Source organism: Polyodon spathula, chromosome 6, assembly GCF_017654505.1.
Source record: "Polyodon spathula isolate WHYD16114869_AA chromosome 6, ASM1765450v1, whole genome shotgun sequence".
NCBI lineage: Eukaryota > Metazoa > Chordata > Actinopteri > Acipenseriformes > Polyodontidae > Polyodon > Polyodon spathula.
The window spans coordinates 2,394,501-2,412,000 of NC_054539.1; the positions used below are offsets into that span (position 1 = coordinate 2,394,501).

The following is a 17,500-nucleotide window of genomic DNA, read 5'->3' on the forward strand; positions in this document are numbered from 1 at the left end:
GTGTTGCCTGATTTTAAATATATTGTCTTACATATTATTAACTTTATTAACACTTTGAAGTATGTAGAAGTTTGCTAAAAGAGAAGCAATAATGTTGAATTTTATTAAAATACATCCTCCTGCAGTATACTCCCCACTGCCCTCTGCTCGATCACAATACAAAGTTTGTTTGTCTGCAGTGTAGTCTGATTTAAAAAAATTATTTGAACTATAAGGGACACAAGCTACTTAACCACCTAACCCAAATCTAACCACCAGCACCTACAAGCTGAAGCTGTGTGCTTCTGCAATTATTATCATCGCTAATAATACGATAGGCAAAGCAAAACAGACATTTTTTTATTTTTATAAATTTAGTGTGTCCAATTATAATTCCCTTGATTTTTTGCCCAATTTACAATGTCCAATCACCTTTCTCCTCACTGCAACAATTTCTCACATGGCTCAGGAGACCCAAAGATTCAGTAGGCGTCCTCCAATCCCACAACCAAGCCAGCTTCCTTTGTCACCCAGGAACTAGAGAGCTGATGTCAGCAAGCTACCAATCTCTGGAGGACAATGGCCAGCCCTGCAGGTGTCTGCTCTGAGCTCACTGGGTGCCTGGCCTGCGCTGTATGACTCACCAGGTGAGCCACTTGGGGGACCCCCAAAACAGTTATATCAGTTCTCATAGGAACCACTGCTTGCTTGGGAGTCATTTTTATATGTTTTCTGCTGTGTAAAACCTACCCGGGCACTGCTGGTGAATCAGTATGGTGTTCAGTAATGAAGCCCAGTTTACCACATCCTCAAAGTTGTGGTTGTGGTTGTCTCAAGATAACTTGCTTTAACCACTCAAACCCACCCAAGACCGTGGATATTTCAGGCAATTTAAAAGACATGTATTTGTTTTATTTAACTTGAATTATTTTCTAAAGCAGCACTTTGTAGAGCAAACCATTTTACAGTGTGCAAAGTCCAAGTTATAGTGTAATGTAACCAGTCTTGGTTTTAACAGTTTTAATATTCTAAAACACTTACATGGCCTCATCATTACAGCTCTCAGGATGTTACAGCACCACTAGACCAAGGTTGCTGTTTTTAATAGTAGACAGAATCCTAGCCATGTAAGTAATCACTTTTAAACATGACATCATGGGGATGGAAAGATCAATACTGTGTGTCATTAGTCTGTGTGTATTTTACTCTAATCTGTCTCAGATACAAAGTCAAGAGAAAACAAACTAGTATGTGCACATGTAACAGTAGAGGGGTATGTGCCCCACAAAGAAAGGTTGTGCCACAAAAATAGGGGAGATTTAAATCAATTTCAGCAGGGTTTGTTTTAGCAAGTCATTACAAGTAGAACAGCCCTTTAGTCAGGTGCAGTAAATGAAGTTCAGCTTCAGGGCTCCAGAGGATCGCTCTTGATCTCACCTCCTGGGAGATCATGTTGGGATCCCACACAGGATTGACAATTTCAGCACCCTGGACAGCAGCCTGGAAGACAACTTGCTTGCAGTCTCAGCACTACTCACTGGATGCCAGAGTGGAACAGAACCACGCTCCAGTGTGAAGTGCAGCAGACAACCTGCTCTTTGAAAGAAGAGAGATAACACAAATCTTAACAAGAGAATTTCCCTGGTTGCATCCCACCTGCATGTGAAATGTGGTGAAACCACCTAACTGCCAGGACCTACCCATTAAACAGACAGGAAAAAAAAAAAACAACAAGACAGGACACAGGCAAAGGACCTACCCATTGAACAGAGAGGAAAAAAAAAAACAACAAGACAGGACACAGGCAAAGGACCTACCCATTGAACAGACAGGAAAAAAACAAGACAGGTCACAGGACTTAACACAGGTCAGAGGTCAATTTTGTGGTTACCAACACATTTAGTATGCATGCTGAACCCTGCAAATATGAAGTACCTATTTGAAATGGTCTCTGAGATTTGAAGCATTGCACGAAGCTTTGTACAACTACTTCCACAAAATGGTTCATTTCTCTTGAACCACACCCATGATCAGACTTGACCTGGAGAGTCACTGAGTACAGTTGTGTACCAGTTTAAGCCAGTGTCTAAAAGATTCTGCCTCACCTGGAAATCAAAACGTCACAGGACTTGGGCAGGGATTAAATGTTTGGGCAGGGGTTAAATTGAATAGCACAACTGATACCCCTGTTTGGCACTTCCATGTCATTCAGTGTAAAAGAACATATAAGCTCCTCTTATTGGTATGTGAAAATAGAAGTGTAGGGAAGATGCCCCATGCTTTTAAGAGTCCTTTTCAACTTGTTCTCCTACTTCATAAATATTCTGGTGTATTAGTAATGTATTGCATGGGGTAGAAGGGAAAGCAGAACTGTGCACAATACTGTAACCATTGTTAATTACTACTGCTTTTTTGACACTTTGTTATTTAAATTTGTATTGAGGTTTTTTTAGAACATTTTCTTTTGTCTTGTCTTATAGTTTATATATTCTTATTTGTCATTTCCTTTATCATTAAAACAAATTGACACCAATTGTGTATCGGTCTGAATTGCCAGGATGTGGGTCAACTGCCATTGAACGTGGTCTAGTGCAGCACTGGAGCACATCCGAAACAGTTAATGCTCCTGGTAAACTGATTCAGGTATGCAGTACAGTGTGTGTTCAGTGCGCTTGTCTGCCGTGTTTTTGATCTCTAACCACTTTTACTAATATTTCCTAAAAGCCCTGAAACAGATTATTGTTTAACATAAACCAATCCAGGAGATGCACAGAACATTTAAAAGCACTAATATAGGAGAGCCTTGTTTGCCAGTGAATATACCTGTATGCTTTTTGTTAAGATCATTAACATTGACTTTCACTAGCTCCGTGCACTTTTGCACACAACTTTTACTGTCACATATATTGTATGACTGACCTATTGACATCTATTAAAACGGCTCCACTGGTTATAACCAATTTAAACATGACAGCTAATAAGGGATGTTCCTTTTCTATAGTATGGGTAAATACTTGAGGATGATCTTTGTCACTTGTAATGAATTCATGTCTTCTGGTGGCCCCCGGATCAAAGGACTGCACTGTAACTATCTGGAAGGTGCCTCCAAGGTGCGTCAATTCAATCAGTTATAAACACTTTTAAACAATTAGGATATTTGTCAATTAGCTTTTGGCATGATTCCTTAGTGATTTTGTACCATTCTTCAGTGCAAAATTGTTCCAGTTCATTCAAATTCTGTGGACTTCTCGTGACGGAAAGCCTTCTTCAACTCAAGATAAATGACTGCTTCCTAACGCAATTTGTCAATGCACCGGCTAGAGGGGAGGCATGCCTTGATTTAGTCTTTTCAAATAAGGAAGACAGAATAACTAAAACAGAGGTCAGAGAACCACAAGCAAACTCAGACTACAACATGGTCTCATTTGAAGTGATTTTTAAAACCCAAAAAGTAATGACTAAAGCTAAGGTTTACAATTTTAGAAAGGTAAACTATGAAGGCATGAAAGAGAGACTAACAGAAGTAGATTGGAGTAAAATAGAGAAAACACCCACAGAAAAATAATGGCTGTTTTTTTAAAATGTAGTACTAGATGCGCAAAATAATTACATCCCAAAAGTAGACAAATCTAAATCTAAAACAAAATTGCCAAAATGATTTAATAGATCAATTAAAAAAAAATATTCAGCGAAAAAAGACACTTTACAGAGCATTTAAAAGGGACCAAAAACAAAGTACACAGAAAGAGTACTTGGAACTGCAAATGAAAGTAAAAAAAGGAAGTTAGAAAGAGAGAGAGATAGAAATGAACATTGCTAAGGGGGCTAAAACAAATTCCAAAACGTTTTTCCAATATTACAACAGCAAGAGAACATTCAAAGAGGAGGTTAAATGTCTAAGAGATACAAATACAAAATCAACCAAACGAGCAAAAAAGAAACAATTTTTTCTAGACAAATCCTAGACGAAGAATAAAAAAAAAAGCAAATATATTAAATTATTACTTTTCACAAGTTTTTACAAAGCAGGATCCGGACAACATGCCCCACATGTCAACCTGTTCCTATCCAGTTTTAAATAACTTTAGCATAACCGAGACAGAAGTGTTAAAGGGACTAGGAGCTCTTAAAATACACAAATCCCCTGGGCCGGATGAGATCCTCCCAGTAGTACTCAAAGAAATGAAAGAAGTTATTTACGAACCACTAACCAAGATCATGCAACAGTCTCTTGACACAGGGGTTGTACTGACAGACTGGAAAATTGCAAATGTAATACCAATCCACAAAAAGGGAAACAAAACCAAACCAGGTAACTACAGATCAATAAACCTGACTTCTAATATATGTAAACTTAAAGAAACTATAACAAGATCCAAAATGGAAAATTACCTACATGGTAGCAGTATCCTGAGAGACAGTCAACATGGTTTTAGGAAAGGGAGATCGTGTCTAACTAACCTGCTTGATTTTTTTGAGGATGCAACATCGATAATGAATAATTGAAAAGCATATGACATGGTTTATTTAGATTTCCAGAAAGCTTTTAACAAAGTCCCACGTAAAAGATTAATTCTCAAAATGAATGCAGTAGGGATTCAAGGAAATGCATGTACATGGATTAGGGAGTGGTTAACATGTAGAAAATTGAAAGTACTGATTAGAGGAGAAACCTGAAAATGGAGCGAGGTAACCAGTGGAGTGCAAGGATCAGTATTAGGTCCTCTGCTCTTCCTAATCTACATTAATGATTTAGATTCTGGTATAGTAAGCAAACTTGTTAAATTTGCAGATGACACAAAAATAGGAGGAGTGGCAAACACTGTTGCAGCAGCAAAGGTCATTCAAGATGTGTCGAATGGCCTCCTCTCATTTCTAAACTTTCTTATGTTCTTATGTTTCTTATACCAAAGATTCTCAATTGGATTTAGATCGAGACTTTGACTAGGCCATTCCAGAACCTTGCTTTTATACTTCTTTAACCATTCTGAAGTAGATTCTGATGTTTCATCACTCCACAAAACTTTTGACCAGAACTCATATCCATCATTCAAATGTCTTTTTGCAAACTTTAAGCGATTGTCCTTGTGACGTTTTCCTAAGAGTGGCTTTTTCCTTGGCCTCTGACCATTAAGACCTTCACCATGCAATACTCGACCTGTGATTGAAATGGAAACACCACTCCCGCTTGCAGCCAGTTCACTTTGAATATCTTTGGCAGTCAATCTGAGATTGTTATTAACCTTCCTCACAATTCTTCTACCTGTTCTTTGTGAAAGAACATTCTTTCTTCCAGACCGAGGGAGCGTTGTGACAGCACTATGAGTCTTATACTTCTTGATAATATAAATAATAGTTGAAATTGAGATACTCCGATTCTTGGAAATCTTCTTTTATCCTTCTCCAGCTTTATGACAATAAATAATTTTCAGCCTAAGGTCTTCAGATAGCTCTTTACTTTTCTCATATTGATTTATTGGTAATGAGAGCAATCTTCCTATGCCTAACCCAATTATACTCTCTAAGAATGTGCACCTACAATCCAGCATTTTCTAAAATTAGGTTCTGCTTTATCATATTGAAATTTCTAGCACCTTGTAGACAATACTATCATAGCATCAAAAGGTATGAATATTTTTGAATTAGCATTTTTGGAGTTTCACTTTTTTTCTTCATCCACAAAAGAAAAACTTTTGCTACAAAAGATTTTTCTTAAAATTCTTTGTTTTTGAGAAATTCCTAGAAATTGGGGTATGTAAACTTTTGACTATACAGTGAACCCCGATGATAATTATGGAAATTCCATAGTTTAACCATGATAGCCTTCTTGAAATATTAGATATTTTCTTAAATATCCAGTAGGGTTTATATTAACCAATTCCATGTCTTTTGAAACAAAATGATGTAGGAATTAGACAAACAATTAGTAATTAGTGAAAAAGTAAGTGAACTCCTGGTATTATTACCTCAATTAAGGGTATAGTTAGAATCAGGTGTTTAAATAATTAGGTAGGTCTTCAGGGGTGAGTTTGGGAGGCCCAACCCTACATAATCATCAGAAACTTTGTTAGTTTGGTCTTCACCATACAGGTGTGTGGAAACACATCATGCCACGATCAAAGGAAATCTCCAAAGACCAGTTATTATGCTCATCAGCCTATGGGGTCGATCTTATTTTGAAACCCTGTGCATTGTTCTCTCCATACAATTAGTATGAGCTATACTTGATAAAAAATCTGTTTATCAAGTATGTATATGTGGTAAAATACATGTGCTACCATATTGTATTGTTTTTATGTTACATATATATATATATATATATATATATATATATATATATATATATATATATATATATATATATATATATATATATATATCCTGTAACATAAAAACAATATGGTAGCACATGTATTTTACCACATACACATACTTGATAAACAGATTTTTTGATGACCTCTGATTTAGTCTGACAATAAGAAGAAATACCTTCCATTAATTCATATTAACAGGAAACCGGTGTTTCACTTTTTCTCCACAGTGAACAGGCTCTACTACACCATTTAAAGTGTTTCTAGCTAATGAAAGCCCTTCAAGAGTCTTCCCAGTATTGCCCTCCCTTTCACTATGCAGTTCTTACATGGTATAGCAAGCAAGTACACACATGAAAGGGTCTAAAAGAAGTGCAAGTAAAACAGCGTAGTAATCTGAGAGCTTTCTTCAACCTAGCAAAAATTGAAATAAATGTTTTTTCTATAACATGTTTTTATTTCAAGCCTGAATATATGTATCATTCAGTTATTTATGACAATTACAAATAATAAGAACATTTTGCCACCCCCTAGTGGCCTCAAACAGTGCAATAATGCTTCCCAGAAAAATGCACTGAGAGTCAGTATTAATGATCAAGACTTTTCTTCCATCCATGATCTGTAACTGCTTAATCCTATAGAGAGTTGTGGTGAACTGGAGCCTAACCCAGCAGACACAGGGCAGGACTGCCAGTCCATTGCACGGCAACTAAGGGGTATTTTAGTTAGAGAGACCAATCCACCTAGTCAGCATGTCTGGGGGCTGTGGGAGGAAACTGCAGTACTTGGAGAAAACCCATGTGAACATGGGGAGAACATGCAAGCTCCACACAGACAGACCCCTGAGGCTGGAATTGAACCCAGGATCCTGGAGCTGTGAGGCAGCAGCACTAACCACTGCACCACCACGCCACCCGCTGATATTACTATTCAGAGCAAACTGGGCGACAGTACCTGTGGATATATTTCAATAGTGATATTGTTTCTCTCTACTCCCCCACATCTTTAATGCAACGCAGGGACTGGTGTCATCCCACAATCTTTTTTCTATTCCAGGACATGTCTGAGATTCAGTCAATAGAGCAGGAAACCAGATCATTAATATGGCTGAGGTAATGGGGCTGGTTTATCAGGGTCCCATGCACCTAATTGCACAGGCTAATGGGTCCTTGTGAACATGAGACCTCTATTCACCAGGCCACGCACAGGGCTCTTGGATTGCAGATATGTAAAACGAAACAGAAAATTAATCTATTAAACAGGGGACCCTCACAATAACCCTTTATCTGGATCTTCTCTTCCTCTTATCTTATTATTTAAAACAATATATATTCATGTTACTTGAAAACCGGGCACATATGTAATAAAACGATAATGTCTGGGTTTCTGCTGTTACACGGTATCTGCTGGTTGAATAAGTGTGTAAGTGCATGGAAACAGACTGTGCCGCTATTACATGAGCTAACAGAAACGTGTTCACAAGACCATCTCCATGTAATTACAAGAGCTAACAGAAACGTGTTCACAAGACCATCTCCATGTAATTGCATGAGCTAACAGAAACGTGTTCACAAGACCATCTCCATGTAATTGCATGAGCTAACAGAAACGTGTTCACAAGACCATCTCCATGTAATTGCATGAGCTAACAGAAACGTGTTCACAAGACCATCTCCATGTAATTGCATGAGCTAACAGAAACGTGTTCACAAGACCATCTCCATGTAATTACAAGAGCTAACAGAAACGTGTTCACAAGACCATCTCCATGTAATTGCATGAGCTAACAGAAACGTGTTCACAAGACCATCTCCATGTAATTGCATGAGCTAACAGAAACGTGTTCACAAGACCATCTCCATGTAATTACATGAGCTAACAGAAACGTGTTCACAAGACCATCTCCATGTAATTACATGAGCTAACAGAAACGTGTTCAAATGAACATCTCCATGTAATTACAAGAGCTAACAGAAACGTATTCACAAGACCATCTCCATGTAATTGCATGAGCTAACAGAAACGTGTTCACAAGACCATCTCCATGTAATTGCATGAGCTAACAGAAACGTGTTCACAAGACCATCTCCATGTAATTACATGAGCTAACAGAAACGTGTTCACAAGACCATCTCCATGTAATTGCATGAGCTAACAGAAACGTGTTCACAAGACCATCTCCATGTAATTACATGAGCTAACAGAAACGTGTTCACAAGACCATCTCCATGTAATTACAAGAGCTAACAGAAACGTGTTCACAAGACCATCTCCATGTAATTACATGAGCTAACAGAAACGTGTTCAAATGAACATCTCCATGTAATTACAAGAGCTAACAGAAACGTATTCACAAGACCATCTCCATGTAATTACAAGAGCTAACAGAAACGTGTTCACAAGACCATCTCCATGTAATTACAAGAGCTAACAGAAACGTGTTCACAAGACCATCTCCATGTAATTACAAGAGCTAACAGAAACGTGTTCACAAGACCATCTCCATGTAATTACATGAGCTAACAGAAACGTGTTCACAAGACCATCTCCATGTAATTACATGAGCTAACAGAAACGTGTTCAAATGAACATCTCCATGTAATTACAAGAGCTAACAGAAACGTATTCACAAGACCATCTCCATGTAATTGCATGAGCTAACAGAAACGTGTTCACAAGACCATCTCCATGTAATTGCATGAGCTAACAGAAATGTGTTCACAAGACCATCTCCATGTAATTGCATGAGCTAACAGAAACGTGTTCACAAGACCATCTCCATGTAATTGCATGAGCTAACAGAAACGTGTTCACAAGACCATCTCCATGTAATTGCATGAGCTAACAGAAATGTGTTCACAAGACCATCTCCATGTAATTGCATGAGCTAACAGAAACGTGTTCACAAGACCATCTCCATGTAATTACATGAGCTAACAGAAACGTGTTCACAAGACCATCTCCATGTAATTACAAGAGCTAACAGAAATGTGTTCACAAGACCATCTCCATGTAATTACAAGAGCTAACAGAAACGTGTTCACAAGACCATCTCCATGTAATTACATGAGCTAACAGAAACGTGTTCACAAGACCATCTCCATGTAATTATATGAGCTAACAGAAACGTGTTCAAATGAACATCTCCATGTAATTACAAGAGCTAACAGAAACGTATTCACAAGACCATCTCCATGTAATTGCATGAGCTAACAGAAACGTGTTCACAAGACCATCTCCATGTAATTGCATGAGCTAACAGAAATGTGTTCACAAGACCATCTCCATGTAATTACATGAGCTAACAGAAACATGTTCACAAGACCATCTCCATGTAATTACATGAGCTAACAGAAAGGTGTTCACAAGACCATCTCCATGTAATTACATGAGCTAACAGAAACGTGTTCACAAGACCATCTCCATGTAATTACATGAGCTAACAGAAACGTGTTCACAAGACCATCTCCATGTAATTACATGAGCTAACAGAAACGTGTTCAAATGAACATCTCCATGTAATTACAAGAGCTAACAGAAACGTATTCACAAGACCATCTCCATGTAATTACAAGAGCTAACAGAAACGTGTTCACAAGACCATCTCCATGTAATTACAAGAGCTAACAGAAACGTGTTCACAAGACCATCTCCATGTAATTACAAGAGCTAACAGAAACGTGTTCACAAGACCATCTCCATGTAATTACATGAGCTAACAGAAACGTGTTCACAAGACCATCTCCATGTAATTACATGAGCTAACAGAAACGTGTTCAAATGAACATCTCCATGTAATTACAAGAGCTAACAGAAACGTATTCACAAGACCATCTCCATGTAATTACAAGAGCTAACAGAAACGTGTTCACAAGACCATCTCCATGTAATTACAAGAGCTAACAGAAACGTGTTCACAAGACCATCTCCATGTAATTACAAGAGCTAACAGAAACGTGTTCACAAGACCATCTCCATGTAATTACATGAGCTAACAGAAACGTGTTCACAAGACCATCTCCATGTAATTACAAGAGCTAACAGAAACGTGTTCACAAGACCATCTCCATGTAATTACATGAGCTAACAGAAACGTGTTCACAAGACCATCTCCATGTAATTGCACTGCAGTAAATAAGAGCAGGAGCATCTGTACAGACCAGGTATCACAATGTAATTATATGAGTTCTCCATGCCCTGTAATCTGAAGTGCTTTGAACAAGAATCCCCAAATGGTTATATATTTCCTTTCGATAATTACTCTTTCAAAAGTGTATATGTCAGCTCAGTCATAAAGGAATAACAATTTTCAGATAAAGTTTTGGACCCAGAATAAATAACTCAGCATAGGCACGGAGGTCTTGAATATCAGTATACATACATTTCCCAAACATATTTGATATTTTAAAGGGAGATACATTGCATCTCAGAACCAGTCCATTTATTGCAAGTAATAACCTGCAAATAACAAATGTAGTGTGAAAAAAATGAAACAAAGTGTTACATTGCACATCTGGAATATATTGCAGATTTATTTTCGGATGGTTTTGTCTGTTGTCATTTAAAGCAGCTTCTGGAATGCTTTAAGTTTCTGGGGAGGGTGGGGGTTTCTTTTAGAAGTTGGCAAATTTAATTTACTTTGAACAGTTGATTTCATAACCCTGTCCATATGCTTGTGAAACTTGGAAAATCCTTATAGACCTACCCCACTTTAGCTTGCAATTCTTTCTTAATTTTTTTACAAACCCATTTCAACCAACAATAAGAGGCCCTATTGTAAATGTCAATGAATCCTGTTAATCCTGTTACTCAGCCAGTAGCAGCACAGTCGCTGGAGTGCAGGGTCAGTCATGTATCTGTGGTTTCAATTCTGTTGGCCCCAAGCTCCTGATCTTGTTTAAGGACCATCAGGGAGCTACATTGGCCTTTGAGCTTCTACGAGGCTAGGGAGGAAGTCGACACTTCAGTGTTCTAGTATATAGTGCTGCTGTTTCCATGGAAACATTCAGTGTATGAATGCTAGCAATTGTCAGAGAGACTCTCCAACTTGAGTTTGTTATAGAGGTTAGTTAGGCACTGGCAATGCAGCACATTGTGTGCAGTCTTTAGATGAAATGTACACCTGCTATACCTGCAAAAATACCTATGCGCCTACGCTCCTATTAATGTAAAGGAAAGCAGACAAGGAATCAATATACTGAGGGGATGCTGATATTAACCCTGAACTTTATCTAATTTTTCTTTTGACATTATTGTAAAATACTATACTGTACAGAAAAGAAAAAAAATCTCTCTCCTGCAGCTAAGTAAAGGCAATGTAGTTGCTGCGTTGCTCTCAGATTCACCTTCACTTTTGCACTTGTTTCAAAATGGGGCCCTTGTTGTCTTTATTTCAGGTGGTGCCTGTGTATGGCTGCATCTTCCAGGATTGGGGGTTTACATTATAAGACAAGCAAATTTGGAATGGCTTTGAAGTGTTTGATTCTGACCTCCACAAATTGACAGGAGAACTTGTTACACTCAACGAAAGAGCCAATTGTCTTTTATATAGGAACCAAAAAGTACACTAGAACCTTTAGCCAGGATATTTTAGGAAGCCCCGCAACGTGCTGTGGATCATGGGGTCGATCTTATTTTGAAACCCTGTGCATTGTTCTCTCCATACAATTAGTATGAGCTAGACCATGCAGTTCATAATCATGGGACTGTCCTGTGGAGCTGCTTGTAACTCACGGGCTGTCTTGTGATGTGAATGTGATATGGGCAGCTCACTGGAAACACTGCCACGCGAGTTGAAGTTTTGATTCAGTGTCTGTTTGAGTAGAAACTCACTTTTTTATCTTAGACCTCCGGAGTGCATTTGAGCCCACGTTCCAGATGTGAAAGGCCTGTATTCATCCACTCTCTACTTCTTATACTATGTAGGCCATACCTTTTTGTATTGCCTGCTGTGTATAGTTTGTTTGCAACCAAAGTATTTCTTTCTCAGTTTATTTTCTGAAAGTCCCTCCCACGTCTGTTTTCTTTTCAGCAAAAGTGACTTTTATAAACAAGCAAGCCCGCGCAACATGACGTTCAGAGGGTTAAACAGAAACGTTGAAACGTTTGTACTGAACTGAAAATCCGCTTTGTCTTCAAAAGCATTGATTCATTCACCCAGCATTGCATTACCTCAGCTTGTCAATGAGTTATTGCAGGCAGATTAAAAGATGAAGAAAACAACGAAGGGGCTGGCTTTATCTTGTGTTGAAGTTTGTGAACCAGGCCCTTCTTTCTGTGTTCTACTCTTTCTTTCTGTGTTTCAGTATGTGAGGAAACACAGAAAAAACAAACATGTCAGTGACATTCCTCCCTGCCATGCCTGTAAATTAAAACCTACAAGCATGAAGTTCATCACTGTGCTCTCCCCCACTGTATGTATGTGTGAAGGATTGATACAGAGAGAAACAGGAGGATGCCTCCTTATCACCGGACAGTCATCACATACCTGGGGATTATGATGCACTCAATAACACAGAAAGACGACGAGACAGCCTCCATACACCCCGAGATTATGATGCATTAAATACCTTCACAAGGTTACTATATGCTTGCATCCACTACCACTGTCATGAAAAAAAAGTCTACCTGAAAAGATTTTTTCTACAGTCAGACCGGTCTGCAAAGCTGCATCATTTGTGTGCTGTTACTGTCTGATAACAGTATGAGTTTGGAAGCACTTATACACTAGTAATGCACAGAACTACTCCAATGTGATCTGTCCAGATGCTTTCAGCATTTTTTAATTTATATTAACGATGCTGTAACTACACATGTGACACGAGACATGAGTTTTGCCTTTTATTTGGTAATGCACACACATGATACATTGAGACAATGACTCTACTGGCCTTGAGATGCAATGCTGTGAGACTCTTCCCTGGCAGGTCCAGCCCTAATGCTGTGAGACTCTTTCCTGGCAGGTCCAGCCCTAATGCTGTGAGACTCTTTCCTGGCAGGTCGAGCCCCAATGCTGTGAGACTCTTTCCTGGCAGGTCCAGCCCCAATGCTGTGAGACTCTTTCCTGGCAGGTCGAGCCCCAATGCTGTGAGACTCTTTCCTGGCAGGTCGAGCCCCAATGCTGTGAGACTCTTTCCTGGCAGGTCCAGCCCTAATGCTGTGAGACTCTTCCCTGGCAGGTACAGCCCTAATGCTGTGAGACTCTTTCCTGGCAGGTCCAGCCCTAATGCTGTGAGACTCTTTCCTGGCAGGTCGAGCCCCAATGCTGTGAGACTCTTTCCTGGCAGGTCGAGCCCCAATGCTGTGAGCCCTGGCAGGTCGAGCCCCAATGCTGTGAGACTCTTTCCTGGCAGGTCGAGCCCCAGTGCTGTGAGACTCTTTCCTGGCAGGTCGAGCCCCAATGCTGTGAGACTCTTTCCTGGCAGGTCGAGCCCCAGTGCTGTGAGACTCTTTCCTGGCAGGTCGAGCCCCAATGCTGTGAGACTCTTTCCTGGCAGGTCGAGCCCCAATGCTGTGAGACTCTTTCCTGGCAGGTCCAGCCCTAATGCTGTGAGAGTCTTCCCTGGCAATGCTGTGAGACTCTTTCCTGGCAGGTCGAGCCCCAATGCTGTGAGACTCTTTCCTGGCAGGTCCAGCCCCAATGCTGTGAGAGTCTTTCCTGGCAGGTCGAGCCCCAATGCTGTGAGACTCTTTCCTGGCAGGTCGAGCCCCAGTGCTGTGAGACTCTTTCCTGGCAGGTCGAGCCCCAGTGCTGTGAGACTCTTTCCTGGCAGGTCGAGCCCCAGGTGCTGTGAGACTCTTTCCTGGCAGGTCGAGCCCCAGTGCTGTGAGACTCTTTCCTGGCAGGTCGAGCCCCAGTGCTGTGAGACTCTTTCCTGGCAGGTCGAGCCCCAGTGCTGTGAGACTCTTTCCTGGCAGGTCGAGCCCCAGTGCTGTGAGACTCTTTCCTGGCAGGTCGAGCCCCAGTGCTGTGAGACTCTTTCCTGGCAGGTCGAGCCCCAGTGCTGTGAGACTCTTTCCTGGCAGGTCGAGCCCCAGTGCTGTGAGAGTCTTTCCTGGCAGGTCGAGCCCCAGGCAGGTGCTGTGAGACTCTTTCCTGGCAGGTCGAGCCCCAGTGCTGTGAGAGTCTTTCCTGGCAGGTCGAGCCCCAGTGCTGTGAGACTCTTTCCTGGCAGGTCGAGCCCCAGTGCTGTGAGAGTCTTTCCTGGCAGGTCGAGCCCCAGTGCTGTGAGAGTCTTTCCTGGCAGGTCGAGCCCCAATGCTGTGAGACTCTTTCCTGGCAGGTCGAGCCCCAGTGCTGTGAGACTCTTTCCTGGCAGGTCGAGCCCCAGTGCTGTGAGACTCTTTCCTGGCAGGTCGAGCCCCAATGCTGTGAGACTCTTTCCTGGCAGGTCGAGCCCCAATGCTGTGAGACTCTTTCCTGGCAGGTCGAGCCCCAGTGCTGTGAGACTCTTTCCTGGCAGGTCGAGCCCCAGTGCTGTGAGACTCTTTCCTGGCAGGTCGAGCCCCAATGCTGTGAGACTCTTTCCTGGCAGGTCGAGCCCCAATGCTGTGAGACTCTTTCCTGGCAGGTCGCCCCAGCCCCAGGTCGAGCCCCAATGCTGTGAGACTCTTTCCTGGCAGGTCGAGCCCCAGTGCTGTGAGACTCTTTCCTGGCAGGTCGAGCCCCAATGCTGTGAGACTCTTTCCTGGCAGGTCGAGCCCCAGCTGTGAGACTCTTTCCTGGCAGGTCGAGCCCCAGTGCTGTGAGACTCTTTCCTGGCAGGTCGAGCCCCAATGCTGTGAGACTCTTTCCTGGCAGGTCGAGCCCCAGTGCTGTGAGACTCTTTCCTGGCAGGTCGAGCCCCAGTGCTGTGAGACTCTTTCCTGGCAGGTCGAGCCCCAGTGCTGTGAGACTCTTTCCTGGCAGGCCGAGCCCCAATCTTTCCTGGCAGGTCGAGCCCCAGTGCTGTGAGACTCTTTCCTGGCAGGTCGAGCCCCAATGCTGTGAGACTCTTTCCTGGCAGGTCAAGCCCCAGTGCTGTGAGACTCTTTCCTGGCAGGTCGAGCCCCAGTGCTGTGAGACTCTTTCCTGGCAGGTCGAGCCCCAGTGCTGTGAGACTCTTTCCTGGCAGGTCGAGCCCCAGTGCTGTGAGACTCTTTCCTGGCAGGTCGAGCCCCAGTGCTGTGAGACTCTTTCCTGGCAGGTCGAGCCCCAGTGCTGTGAGACTCTTTCCTGGCAGGTCGAGCCCCAATGCTGTGAGACTCTTTCCTGGCAGGTCGAGCCCCAGTGCTGTGAGACTCTTTCCTGGCAGGTCGAGCCCCAGTGCTGTGAGACTCTTTCCTGGCAGGTCGAGCCCCAGTGCTGTGAGACTCTTTCCTGGCAGGTCGAGCCCCAGTGCTGTGAGACTCTTTCCTGGCAGGTCGAGCCCCAGTGCTGTGAGACTCTTTCCTGGCAGGTCGAGCCCCAGTGCTGTGAGACTCTTTCCTGGCAGGTCGAGCCCCAGTGCTGTGAGACTCTTTCCTGGCAGGTCGAGCCCCAGTGCTGTGAGACTCTTTCCTGGCAGGTCGAGCCCCAGTGCTGTGAGACTCTTTCCTGGCAGGTCGAGCCCCAGTGCTGTGAGACTCTTTCCTGGCAGGTCGAGCCCCAGTGCTGTGAGAGTCTTTCCTGGCAGGTCGAGCCCCAGTGCTGTGAGAGTCTTTCCTGGCAGGTCGAGCCCCAGTGCTGTGAGACTCTTCCCTGGAATGGTGCACTGATTTATTTATCTCTGAACTTGTTTAACCGTGACTCCAGCAAGCTCCAATTACCACCCACTGCGCTGCCACATTTGAGTCGCTCAGCGGTTTACGCTGCCAAGACTTTTTTTTTTACATCGCCTCTGAGTTTCTCTGAGGCTAAAAGAAACCTGACGAGCTTCCATCTGCAGAACGACTCAGTACAAAAATCATTTCATAAAGGTGGACTGTGTTACCGATCTCAAGGTTTTAGTTACAGAATAGACAGCGGGATGAGGAGATATGATTGTCTGGTCCCTAATATAAAAACATATGCTAGCTCTCCCAGGTCAAGTGATAGGGATTGGAATATAATACTAGCAGTACATGGAACATAAGAGATAAAGAAAACCATAGGCCTGTGTCCTACAGAGATTATGTGAGACAAATGTCACCAAAATTAATGCAATCAACGCCCCCCAAGCCAAACACTTTGATCACATTTACCACAGTCATGTTGCACTTTTCCCACCATGCTTTTCCTATGAGTACAATATGGATTGCCATGGTTTGCCACGCTTTTTAAAAATGCTTCGCCATGCATCACAGTGCTTTACAATGCTTACCTGTGCTTTACCACGCTTTGGCTGTTAGTGCTCTAGCTGAAGGATCTTAGAGCACTCCTTGGCTTCCCTGTGGCACTGTCCCATATTCTCATTACCTTCTCATCAGCACTGCTATATTCTCATCACCTTCTCCTCAGCACTGCCATATTCTCATTACCTTCTCATCAGCACTGCCATATTATCATTACCTTCTCATCAGCAGTGCAATATTCTCATTACCTTCTCCTCAGCACAGCCATATTCTCATTACCTTCTCATCAGCACTGCCATATTATCATTACCTTCTCATCAGCACTGTCATATTCTCATTACATTCTCATCAGCACTGTCCCATATTCTCATTACCTTCTCATCAGCACTGTGCCATATTCTCATTACATTCTCCTCAGCACTGTGCTTTATTCTCCTTACCTTCTCATCAGCACTGCTATTTTCTCATTACCTTCTCATCAGCACTGTGCCATATTCTCATTACCTTCTCATCAGCACTGTGCCATATTCTCATTACCATCTCATCAGCACTGTCCCATATTCTCATTACCTTCTCATCAGCACTGCCATATTCTTATTAACTTCTCATCAGCACTGTGCCATATTCTCATTACCTTCTCATCAGCACTGCCATATTCTCACTACCTTCTCATCAGCACTGCCATATTCTCATTACCTTCTCCTCAGCACTGCCATATTCTCATTACCTTCTCATCAGCACGGTGCCATATTCTCATTACCTTCTCATCAGCACTGTGCCATATTCTCATTACCTTCTCATCAGCACTGCCATATTCTCACTACCTTCTCATCAGCACTGCCATATTCTCATTACCTTCTCCTCAGCACTGCCATATTCTCATTACCTTCTCATCAGCACTGCCATATTCTCACTACCTT

At 42.2% G+C, this 17,500-nt stretch overlaps 1 long non-coding RNA gene across 1 annotated transcript in view; it reads right to left on the reverse strand.

Annotated features, from left to right (window-relative positions):
• Positions 1 to 611: 611 nt before the first annotated feature.
• LOC121316687 overlaps positions 612 to 17,500 on the reverse strand; it is a 30,718-nt gene continuing 13,829 nt past the window's right edge. The window contains exon 3 of the long non-coding RNA XR_005950437.1: positions 612 to 1,575. This is a non-coding gene — a long non-coding RNA (uncharacterized LOC121316687). The remainder of the gene's footprint in view (positions 1,576 to 17,500) is intronic.